Here is a 13,081-nt window from a genome sequence, read left to right as displayed (position 1 = left end):
CTCCACTGATGTATGTGTGACACGCAGTACTCAAGTTGTAAAAGAAAATCAGGGGGGATGGTGGATTTTACCATATGGGGACAATTGTAGCATCCCCACAGCGTCAGTGACTTCAGTGTCAGTGTGACTTGGTCCAAATGTCATTGCATGTGTGCGTGCCCCCTCCCTCGCCCACAGTATTTTACTCAATATGTGCAAAACTAAATGTTGAAATAGCAGTAATACCACGTTCATTGATAAAATGACATAAGGGATGGAAAGGGGGGATGGCAGTTTTAGAAGGGGGATGATTTTGACTGTTTTTATTTTAGGGTTAAAATAACTTGAGTGCTGGTGACACGTGTCTTTGTCACACGGTCCTCAGGTCAATGAGAAGCTGGAAGTTCAGCTTCAGATGGTCAAACTGAGGATGGAGACCTCCTTGACTCAGCTGCATGAGCTGGAGGCCGAGAGGGTCATCCACACCAATCAGATCTCTGCCCTGGAGACGGAGCGCTCTCAGCTGATTGGAGAGAAAGAGGAGCTGCTGAACACCCATCACCAGGGAGGACAGGAGGAAGTGACGGAGTTGAGAGAGACGTGCTGCCAGCTCAGGTGAGGAAACTGGAACAAACACTTTGAAAATGAGTGTAAGAAAGTAAAGAGTATCTAGTTTTAAGCTTGGGTTACGGATAGTGTGATAGCTGTCTTGTTTTTTAAAAGCTGTTAAGAATTGTAGTGTTTTTGACACTTCCTTGGCACATCCTTTGAATTTCAGACAAATGAGAAGAGATTTCCTATTCCAGTGTCACAGAATTGTATTTTGTTGACACATTACACTTACACGTAAATGTATTAGTTAGTGATGGGATTGTCTTATTATTTTGCTGAAATCATGCTACCTCTCAACGTATCATCAGAACATCCCAGGATGCCCTGCAAACGGAAAACCAGATGATGCAGGACCGCTGCCAATCCTTGGAGGCGGAGCTCCTAGAGAGGGAGGAGGAGTTACGCCGGAGGGGGGAGGAGCATCAGAGAAGGGAGGCAAAGGCAGCTGAGAACATGGCCGAGCTCAGGGGCGTGGCCTCACACTGGACTGAGAAGTGGCAGGAGGCGGCGTTGGCCCTCCACTCCACACGGGGCCACCTGGAGGAGCTCCGTCTGAAGAGGGCCGGAGACTCAGTAAGACTAACACACCCTTCAGACTAGGAGTTCATCCATAATCCATAATCCCTCTCCAACCACATCAGACAGGCCAACACCCTGCCGACATTTAAATTTGAGGTCCTCAAAACCCACCTCTTCAAGCTCGCCTTCACCACTTAACCCTCTCCCCCTCCCCTTCCCATGTGTCCCCAGCACTACCTTAATTAGGCCCCTATACTTTCTTTTATTTACCTTTTGTTTCTTTTTATTATTACTACTCGATCTTTTCAGTTTGTAAAGTGTCTTTGATTGTCTAGAAAAGCGCTATATAAGTCTAATGTTTTATTATTATTATTATTATTATATACAGTATGTAATAATATCATATAATATATGCCATTTAGCTGATGTGTTTATCCAAAGCGATTTACACAATGTCATATGTCATATTGTTATATGTTGTATGACATGTAGATTTCACCTACAGGAAGAGGCAGCCAGATGTCAAACGGAGGTTGGGAGACTTCGGACGGAGAGTCAGAGAGACAAGTAAGTGGGGTCACACTTCCTGTGCTGGTCTCAATCTTAACCAGAGATGTTTGAAGTGTCTGTAACCAGGTACATACATGACTGACAGTCATGACCAATATGTCCTCCTCAGGGAAGAGATCCAGTCTCTGCTTCTGCACAAAGCTAACGGAGAGGCCGAGCTGAGCAGGGTCAAGGTAGGCCTGGAATGTCTGGGAGAACGTTATCACAACTGTGATTTAAAGGACTTTGTCTGTACCTGTTATTTAGATAGATAGATAGATAGATTATACTCTGGTCAACAGTTCAGTATTTTGGTGAGATTACACAGGCCCTATCCTATGTGTTGTGTGTGCATGTGTTATTCTGGTGAGATTACACAGGCCCTATCCTATGTGTTGTGTGTGCATGTGTTATTCTGGTGAGATTACACAGGCCCTATGTGTTGTGTGTGCATGTGTTATTCTGGTGAGATTACACAGGCCCTATGTGTTGTGTGTGCATGTGTTATTCTGGTGAGATTACACAGGCCCTATGTGTTGTGTGTGCATGTGTTATTCTGGTGAGATTACACAGGCCCTATGTGTTGTGTGTGTATGTGTTATTCTGGTGAGGTTACACAGGCCCTATGTGTTGTGTGTGCATGTGTTATTTTGGTGAGGTTACACAGGCCCTATGTGTTGTGTGTGCATGTGTTATTTTGGTGAGATTACACAGGCCCTATGTGTTGTGTGTGCATGTGTTATTTTGGTGAGATTACACAGGCCCTATGTGTTGTGTGTGCATGTGTTATTCTGGTGAGGTTACACAGGCCCTATGTGTTGTGTGTGCATGTGTTATTCTGGTGAGGTTACACAGGCCCTATGTGTTGTGTGTGTATGTGGATGCAGAAGGAGGCAGGGTCTCTGCTGATGGTGGAGCTGGAGGCCTGTAAACAAGAGCTGGAGCTGGAGCAGAGCCGGAGCCAGGGTCTGCTGCACACACTCAGGGGGGCGGGGAAAGGTAAGCAACTACCTCATATCTCTAGCTCTCCAGGGGAGGCTGGTGGAGGTTGAAATGGGAGGACAGGCTCATTGTAATGCATGGAATGGAATAAGGAACGGTATCAAAACACACGTATGTTGGACACCAGTCCTCATTTCCTCATTCCATTCCATGTGTTACAATGAGGCTGTCCTCCAATTCCTACCTTGCTCTGAACCATTATAATACCCTCTAAGGTCTAACTGACACATGTAGCAACACCAGATAAGTAATTTACTTCAGAGAGACTCTGTGGCAAAAGCACCAACGTGCGTTTGACAAACAAATAGAATCGCCTTGCATGTGTGTCTCACCATGTCATTGTTAGCAGAAGAGGAGAAAGGAGACGCTTTCAACGATTTCAAACCACCACAAGGTGGCGCCAAACTACTTGTTTGTGTTGTCTCCTCCTCATGTTCGGTGTGGGTCTGATTCCGCAGGTGGGGAATCGGTGCAAACTTCTGACAGAGGAACAGAGACAGAGTGAGTTACATCTGACCTGACTATTTTCTATGGATCACGACTGTTTTGCGTGAGCACATAATGTTAATGTATGAATTCTGATGATGTCTGTCTGTCTGACTGACTGTCTGTCTGTCTGTCTGTCTGTCTGTCTGTCTGTCTGTCTGTCTGTCTGTCTGTCTGTCTGTCTGTCTGTCTGTCTGTCTGTCTGTCTGTCTGTCTGTCTGTCTGTCTGTCTGACTGTCTGTCTGTCTGTATGTCTGTCTGTCTGTCTGTCTGTCTGTCTCTTTCAGCCAAACTCCTGCCTCTCAGGTCATGGGAACGGTAAGCTCCTCTATCTCTGCCTCATGTATCGTAGATGGACATCTAGGAGGGTGGGCCGATAGCAGGCTGGTTTAAGGACTACATGGAGGTACTAAGACAGAACGTGTGTGTGTGTGTGTGTGTGTGTGTGTGTGTGTGTGTGTGTGTGTGTGTCAGGAGTCCCTGGAGGAGGTGGATGGGGAGCTGGGCCAGGTGAAGGCGGAGCTGCAGGAAGTCTGGGACCAGCTGCAGGTTCGAGACGGTGAACTGGAGGAACAGCAGCAGGAGCTCCAGTCCGCCAGGGGTCAGGTGGGCTCCCCTACAGGACAGACATGGTACTGTACATGTGTACAGTATTGGAGGCTGGTGGAGGTAGATATCGGAAGACGGGCCTTGTTGTACTGAGTGGATTGGAATAAGGAATGGTACTATCAAACGTGTGTGTTTGATGCCATTCCTCATTCCGTTTCATGCATTACATCTTGCAATTAACTAATTGCAGCTGCTGGACTGAAAAAATCATGTGTAGTGCTGAGGCACAAATATGTACATTTCAAGCCTGCAAACTGCGACACTTTAAATGAATGTGCAATAACACTATGTGCAATATGACAACCCTAGTCGTCTATCTGTACAGTATAGTATAGTGGATAGTATACATAGCCTTTATTTATGTAAACCAGCTCCTTCCCTTCTTGTTTTTTTTTGTTTTTTTTTCTTCTTTCCTAGCACCAGGGGAGCCACCCCTCCTAAATGTCGTTGTTTGGTACCTGTACTATAGCAATGACAATAAAGACCATTCATTCATTCATTCATACAATGACACTGTCCTCCGATTTCTACCTCCCCTAGTACCACAGAGAGAGGGTGTTATAGTGCTAATAGAAGCATGCAGTCCTTCAATCTCTGTGGCATAGATAGAGAGAGAGAGATTGTCCTGGGGGAATATAGACAGTTACTATTGGAAGGGATTTGAGAGGTTGTAAGTGGATGCCTTATTTAACCTTGTCTTCCCCCATCGTTGCACATCCTATGGTAAGTGTAGGTGTCCCAGCAGAGCAGTGAGGTTGAGAGGCTGGAGCAGGAGTTGGAAGAGAGAGAGAAGGAGCTGAGGGCGAGGTCAGTATGCCACCGTTTCCTTCATCCCTAGTGATATGTCCTACAAAGACACTTAGATTTAGATTAGTAATCTAAACATTTATTAGACCCCTACACTTTCTTTTATTTATCTTTTGTTTCAGTTTGTAAAGCGTCTTTGAGTGTCTAGAAAAGCGCTATATAAGTCCAATGTATTACTATTATTATTATTATTATTATTATTATTATTATTAATACGCTTCATTCTGCTGTATTTTCTGTACTACCCCTGCACTTTTTGCACACTTTTTGTTTCTTGGTATGTATTTCCATTTCTCTGAACTAGCTCTGCGATTTGATTGTGTTGATTATTGTGTTGATGTTGTCCTTTTTGTGTTCTGTCTGTGTGAACCCTGGCTGCCAGACTAATTCCCCCTAGGGGACACTAAAGAAACCTTGGATGTTGAACTTTGAACTGTTACATCTCTGCTTTGAGACTGTGAAATGCACAGGATATAGCAGTAAACAGTACAATGAAAGCACTTAACAAGCTACCTCTCAACAGTGCAATACAAGGATATGTATACAATATAAGAGTACCGGTAGTAACAATACAATACACACTATACAATCACTAGTATATAACAGTGAGACAGTATATTTGGCCTTGGGTGAAATATATACAGATACATATAAATAGGTATGAATATAAATAAATCATGAGACAATAGTTGTTGTTTTCATGTAGATGTGTTATGTAAGACCTGTGCATGTCCTGTCCTTTGCTCTGTGGCAGGGAGCACGCCTTGAAGAGCCTGGAGCGGATGAGAGACGCAGAGAGGACAGAGTCGCAAATTAAGATTTCTACACTGGAGCTGAAGGTCAAAGTTCAATCCATGACATAATGACATCCATACTCTTAATAACACGACGTAGTAGGCTTAATACTCCACAAGCCTTTTTTTACAAGGACGTTTTTCAGCATTTCAAATAATCTCTGAGAATAATCTCTACTGTTTTGTTTATTGAAACATTTCTCCCTCACGCTCTCTCTCTCTCTCTCTCTCTCTCTCTCTCTCTCGCTCTCTCTCTCGCTCTCTCTCTCCCTCTCCCCCTATCTCTCTCTCTCTCTCTCTCCCTCTCTCTCTCTCTTTCTCATTCATGCTGACAGCTTATGAAGATAAAGGACCAGGCCACTGCACGTAGTCATGGTGGTGGGGGTCGAGGAGATGCTCTGAATGCTCTCTCGCTGAAGGCCCAACTAGACGGTAGGAGTTTGTGTATCTAAGCGCTTTGAGTTGCATTTCATGTACGAAAGGCGCTATATAAATAAAGCTTTGCTTACTTACTTCCTTATGTGTCTGTGTGTTGTTGTGTCTGTGTGTTGTTGTGTCTGTGTGTTGTTGTGTCTGTGTGTTGTTGTGTGGTCACAGAGAGCAGGAGGACGGCCATGGAGCTGCAGCAGGAGAGAGACCAGGCCGTCCAGAGGCTGCAGACCCTCAGGCAGCTTCACCAGGTAGGCAGACGGCACAGTGTGGTCGTCCCTGCACCTCCGTCAGTCTCAGCCAGGCATCCTAATGGGACGTAGGGAGGGAAGAGTCCAAACAGTGGTAGAGAACGTTGGTCATGTGTTGTGTGTTGGTTGCTCCCCAGGGGAAGGAAGAGAGAGGAGGGCCTCTCGACAGCAGGAAAGAGAAGACGTCCTGTCTGGATCCCGTAGACCAGGAGCAGCAGAGGAGGCTGGTCACCGAGCAGGTAGGGGAGCTCAGGGGGTTTATGAAGAAAGGTTCAATAAAAGAAGGGTTCCAACACACACTGTGCCATAACAGCCATAGCCATGTGTGTATGTGTGTGTGTGTGTGTGTGTGTGTGTGTGTGTGTGTGTGTGTGTGTGAACTGATTGCACTGATAGTATTTATGTCCTTAATGCACTTTGTATTTATGTGGACATAAATAAAGCATTTCAAATGTATGTGTGTGTGTGTGTGTGTGTGTGTGTGTGTGTGTGTGTGTGTGTGTGTGTGTGTCTGTGTGTGTGTCTGTGTGCGTGTGTGTGTCTGTGTGTGTGTGTGTGTGTGTGTGTGTGTCTGTGTGTGTGTGTGTGTGTGTGTCTGTGTCTGTGTCTGTGTGTGTGTCTGTGTCTGTGTCTGTGTCTGTGTCTGTGTCTGTGTGTGTGTGTGTGTGTGTCTGTGTCTGTGTCTGTGTCTGTGTCTGTGTGTGTCTGTGTCTGTGTCTGTGTGTGTGTCTGTGTCTGTGTCTGTGTCTGTGTCTGTGTGTGTGTGTGTGTGTGTGTCTGTGTCTGTGTGTGTCTGTGTCTGTGTCTGTGTCTGTGTGTGTGTCTGTGTCTGTGTGTGTGTCTGTGTCTGTGTGTGTGTGTCTGTGTCTGTGTCTGTGTCTGTGTCTGTGTCTGTGTCTGTGTCTGTGTCTGTGTGTGTGTGTGTGTGTATGTGTGTGTGTTCAGCTGAAGAGCCTGTTTAAGGATCGGGAGCAGCAGGTGCAGGAGCTGGACAGACCAGCAGGTGTTCAGACCCCCGGACCCTCCCTGCCAGACACGGCCCCGAAGTCAAGCCTGGTCAAGGTAAGGGTTAGAGTAAAACCCCCCCTAAAAAAAAAGAAAGGACCCCACTGGAACAAACGTAGAACTGAGTGACAGCTGAAGCCCACAGGTAGAAAGACACAACAGTTCAGTCTAACGCAGGCTTGTTTTAGGATTGTTTCACTTGCTTCCTTTTAGATTAGATTAGATTAGATTAGATTAGATTCAACTTTATTGTCATTGCAGAGTACAAGTGCCAGACAACGAAACTGAGAGCCACTGTACCCCAGGGTGTGTGTGTGTGTGTGTGTGTGTGGGGGGGGGGGGGGGGCGGTACTGAGAGTCATTATCAATGTACCCCATTTTTCAGTGGTGTAAGTCTAGTTTTTTCTAGTGGGTATACTGTGATTTTTCCCTTCTAGCCTCATATCGTTCATTTCGGAACGCCATAAAAATACATCTGCGCTCCGATCTGTGCATGATAGTGCTGCATTTTGACATATTTCATGTCGCATCTCCCCCCTTTGATGGTATATGACGCTATAGTCAGTCCCAATGGTCCAAAATTCAAGTGCTTCGTAACACAGACGGGGTGAACTTTATGAATGAAAGTGAAAGTTCTGTCACAAAACGCCGTTACGTATCCTCACACATTTTTAAGTGGGTATATGGAAATCCTTGGCCTTTCCTAGTAGGTATACGGTGTAGTCCTGCATATCACGTAGACTACACCACTGCCTTTTTCATTTCAGAATTCCCCTGACATGCTGCACAGCCAGAGGAGGAGGCAGCAGGAGCTGCAGAGGGACAGGAGCCACCGGCAGAGGGGAGGGCTGAGGCCCGTGTCCGAGGAGCAGGAGGAGGAGGAGGAGGAGGAGGAGGAGGAGGAGGAGGAGGAGGAGGAGGGCGGCCAAGAGGCGGAGGTGTCCTGCCTCAGGGAGGAGCTCCATAACAACACCAACATGGTGAGGAATCCCCACATCAACACATCAGAATAATCACTCAATAATCTCTCTGCTTTTTTACTCCACGATGCTTTTCTGAGGGATGAATTAGCATCTGCTCACCCCAAGAAATTAACATCAATAGCCTAATGGCATTCTCATGGAACTATCTGTGTCAGCTTATGCGCTGATATTAACAGTGGTGGGCCCCCATGGATTCATCAGGATTGCGCCTCACACACATAAGTACACACTCACACACACACACACACACACACACACACACACACACACACACACACATGTACATATGTGCAGACTACGCTAATCCTAGCTTCTGTCTGAATCAAAGAGCACGTAGGGGGGGGGGAGACGAGGGTGGGGGGCATAAACACTTCTCTGTGGTATGTAGCATTACCATAATCTCACGTATGATGCTCTCCACTGGGGGAATAATCGGATTCGGAGATGAGGAAACTGCGAACTGGTCAGAAATACAGATGCACAATATTTGACTTCCCCACAGAGGCACCGACTGGCCACAGCCAAGATACAGTATATCATTGCCATCTAATACTGGGGATAATACTACCTACCACCACACACTTCATAGAACCGGTGCTGATTTTTAGTCGAAAATCTTGATCAGAGACGTTTGAAATCAGGGCTCTGGGCTGGTGGAGGTAGAGATGTATGAACGTAGCTACCTACCCTCAGTCTAAAACCAGGTAGAGATGTATGAACGTAGCCGCCTACCCTCAGTCTAAAACCAACCGTTTTCCCCTCTACCAGATGACAGCAATGAGGTCGGAAATCATCAGTCTAAAAGAGAGAAATGAGAATCTCCTGAGAGGTGACAGCGTGAAATTAATCATTGCAATCGCCTGAAGCAATCTGTCCTGGCGATCTGATCTGATCTGTGTTGTTGTGACCCTGCTGTGTGTGAGAGTTCATGGGGGGGTGATGACTCTTTGGGTTTCATCTTCATCCTAAGACCTCTGTCCTCGACTCCTCCTCCCCCTGTACTGTTTCTCAACCGTATATGAAAAAAAACGGAATTCTTCCATACTTTCTTTTTTCTTTCTTTTTATTATTACTACTCCATCTTTTCAGTTTGTAAAGCGTCTTTGAGTGTCTAGAAAAGCTCTATATAAGTCTAATGTATTATTATTATTATTATTCCTTCTTCTAGCATTATGACTGCCAGTGGCTCTTGGCCCGAGCATGGGTGACTTTCTATTGCTTTGACTGATGGATCGATGAATCACTTACTTAGACAAATGCATTTGTTGTAAATCGCTTTGGATAAAGGTGTCTGCTAAATGGCAAAAATGTAAATGTAAATGTTATCTGCGTATATGCAATACAAGCTCTACCCAGAACAGGGCCACTGATTCAAGGTGCTGCAACACAGCATTGTATCACTCACACTGATCATTTAACGTCTATTCACCCCAATAAGTGGGTAAGTTCTTGTTCTGGATATACTATGGTATAGGTCAAGGGAGGCTAGTGGAGGTAGAAATCGGAGGACAGAAGTTTGATACCATGCCTCGTTCCACTCCATGACTTACAATGAGCCCGGCCTCCAATTTCTACCTCCACCAGCCTCCACTAGCCTCCCCTAGCCTCCACTAGCCTCCCCTAGCCTCCACTAGCCTCCCCTAGCCTCCCCTGGCGTAGTTTATTTCTCTTCACTTCTCCTGTTCCTGATGTCCGTGTCCAAATCATGTTTTGGGGTTTGTCAGTTTTTACAAATCAACATCCAAATATAACTCCAATGTTTAATCCAATTCCGTGTGTGTTGTTGTTTTAGCCAAGCTAAAGTTCCAGCAGCAGGTCCAGGGCTTACAGCAGGTCCAGGGCCCGCGTGCCACAGCAACACAGCCTGCAGAGACGTCAGAGAGGAGGGGGCCCAGCCTGTCAGACTGTACCACGCAGGGGGACCTGTGGGGGGGATGCCCCCTCCTCTGTGGAGATGGTTTATACCTGGCTAGGCAGGTGGAGATCTGTAGCCCTGATGAAGACGAGGAGGAGGAGGAGGAGGAGGAGGAGGAGGAGGGGGAGAGAGGCAGTGTCTGAAACATCGTACAGGGGCCTCCACCTGGTCTATCTTCACACAGTCTCCATCAAAAGGCACCCTAGCTATGGACCGCTTTGTGTGAAGTCTTCTCTATCTCTCATTTTGCATATGAAGTACAGTCATACAGGGATTTATAATGCCAAATCATACACAATCAAAGGTTTCATAAGCTGTTATGGACTAATTCTTCCATACATCAATACTGATCAGTGTTTGTGGTGCTTTTGTAGTGATGTCTGATGATTATTATAAGATGGGTGATATAAAAGAAAAGGAACATTTTTTATTTTCTTATCATAAATGAGGATTTTCTAAATGACAGTACATGCTTCACAGCAAATAATCCATGCAGAAAAATGACTGCGTATAGGCAGCAATGTTGATGATGCCTATCATACATTAAAACTATACATTCTGGTATTATAATATTCTCACATGTTGTCTTTGTTGTCACCTGTATCATGCTTGGTCTCGTACATTCGCAGTGGAAGCTGGTAGAGCGAGTGTGCTTGACACCATGCCATGCATTATAATAAGCTCATCCTCCCATTTCTACCTCCACCAGCCTTCCCTGATTCTTCCACTGATTCATTGCAACATGGCTCCATCATCCAGGCTTCAGTAAAAACGTCCACAAACGACTCAACGTGAAACATTGACCCAGGGTTGAACAACACCTTTATTTCAGATCAAAAGTAAACAGTTACAAGTCACCAAGCTCCAAACAGATGTTTGTAGGTAGAATAAAGCACTCATATGATACCATGCTGACATTGTGGCATTCATAGATACATACAGTGTACAGTTCATGCGTATGCAGTACTTATATACAGTACATAGATATACGTTATGCAAACCGAGTGGTGTGATAATCATATGAACTACTGGGCCCAGTGTTTCAAAAACGTTTAATCTAGATCAGAATGATCTGGGCGATCCAGGATCAGATCTACCTCACAGATTTTGAGTCGTATTGGGGAAATCAGCCAGCTCAATCTGATTCTGGATATCAAAAACATCATCTGGTTTCATTTAATTCTGATCCAAATGAAAAGTTTTGAAAGACTTGGCCCCGGGCATACCAGCTCCTACTGGAGTAGCTGACGGGTTGGCGCTCATATGCACGCTCTTATACAAGCCATCACATAGAGCTCATATGCATGCTCTTATACAAGCCATCACATAGAGGACTGTACATATCTACACTCATGGAAGCACCAATTATATTGCTCATCTGTTGTCTGGAGAGTTCATCGTGTACTAACATAACCCTCATGTGTCCATACGTTGCACAGCAGGGCGGTCAGGTCAATCCTGTATGTCCAACCTGCTTTCTCAGTTAGAGCTCTGCTTATTAAATATAATATCACATTTAGAGTATGGCTGAGCACAGCTTTGATTCCATTAAGGCCAAAGCTGAACTCTAATGTCTCATGTTGTTTTCCATAGTGTTCTTTCTCCAGAGTGCCCAGTATGGTTGGTTTAGTTTATGTACTAGTTCTGGAGGGTGATTGGATGGTTCATGTCCTAGAGTAGTTCTGGTTGGATGGTGTGCCAGCGCGCCCTCTCCACCGGGGCCTGGCCACACACGTCCCTCCAATGGGCACGCCCCGCTTCTGGAGCCTCTGCACCAATCAGGACTCTCCCAAGGATTCTACTTTGGTCCTGACAACGTGAAGTAGTGTTAGGTTATTCATTATTGTACTTATATTATAACAAAATATCATCACTTAAAAGTGACGGATAGGGGTAGGATAAGCTGATAAGCTTAGGCTTCATCCTACTCCCTTTCGAACAGTGAAACCTGTACTCTTCGTATTAGTTATTTGTTCTTTTATTTATGTTTAAATATTTATGTTCAAAATAAAGATTCATTCATTCATTCATTCAAATATAGCGAGGTAAATGCATATATCATTCATTCGTAAATGTATACTAAATACAGTTATTGATATGATAATCATTTGACACTGTGAAGAAATGTAAGTCTGTCTACAGACTTAAAAGAGCAGTTGTTATACCTGCATGACGATGAACTCCAGCATGAGAGGCAGCTGAGTGACGTCACAGGGGGGCAGGTCAAACAGGACAGGAGTGTTCCACACTGTGTTGGCCCCGCCCATCACGTTGGTCTCCCCTGAGCCAATCACAACCCCCTCATGACGCAGGTTTATCACCACCTGGTAGTCTGTGGAGAAGGAACACACACATCAAACTCTACTACTAACTGCATCGTAACAATCAGGATTCAAACCAAATGTGATCTAACATTTAGTCATAGCTAACCGCCTCAGATCCTTACAGTTTCATGGCCTTAGGGTGTGTTCTCACTAGAACATTTGCTTCACTTGGAATCAGAGTTTAGGATAAAATTCGCTTTGCTCTGCGTCGTTTGGAGCTGTGAGAACACGCATTCTATGTCGCTCCCGGAGCAAACAACCAACGCATGCTCCGCTTGAAAAGGGTGGTTTCGCTCCGGTTAGAAACGACGCATCGAGGCTGTCCATAGGAAAACAACAGCGCATGCGTGTTGATCTGGATAAGAGCGGGACGAACAGGCAATTTTAAATTTTAAATTTTCTGACCAATCAACTACCACGTCTGTTGCTTCAATTGCGTATGTTACTTCGTTTACATAAAGGGCTGTGAGAACGCAAATCAGAGAAATAATTTGTGCAACAATGTTGCAATCTCATCCACTTGCTGGGGTCTCTAAAGCTAGACAAGCGAATAGAGAGCACTCAGCATCCGTGCATGTTGATGTGGCGTGGCAAACACCTTCTTGTGGTGCCCCCCGTAAGTAGCTAATGACTGCCAAAAGCAAGAAGCGAAACAAAGTTTGCCAACCAGGGCCCCTCACCCGGGCTGGTGTTCGGCAGCAGCCGGGGGAGAGGTCTGCTGACCTCGAACCCAGAATACTGCAGCTGAAAACCGAAGGACTAACCCCCAGTAAGATCGACGTCATCGAACACCTGGCCAATACCACCAAGGCCCTCG

Source organism: Nansenia antarctica (genome assembly GCF_963989245.1).
Source record: "Nansenia antarctica genome assembly, chromosome: 14".
Lineage (NCBI taxonomy): Eukaryota > Metazoa > Chordata > Actinopteri > Argentiniformes > Microstomatidae > Nansenia > Nansenia antarctica.
This window is presented reverse-complemented; position numbering follows the sequence as displayed.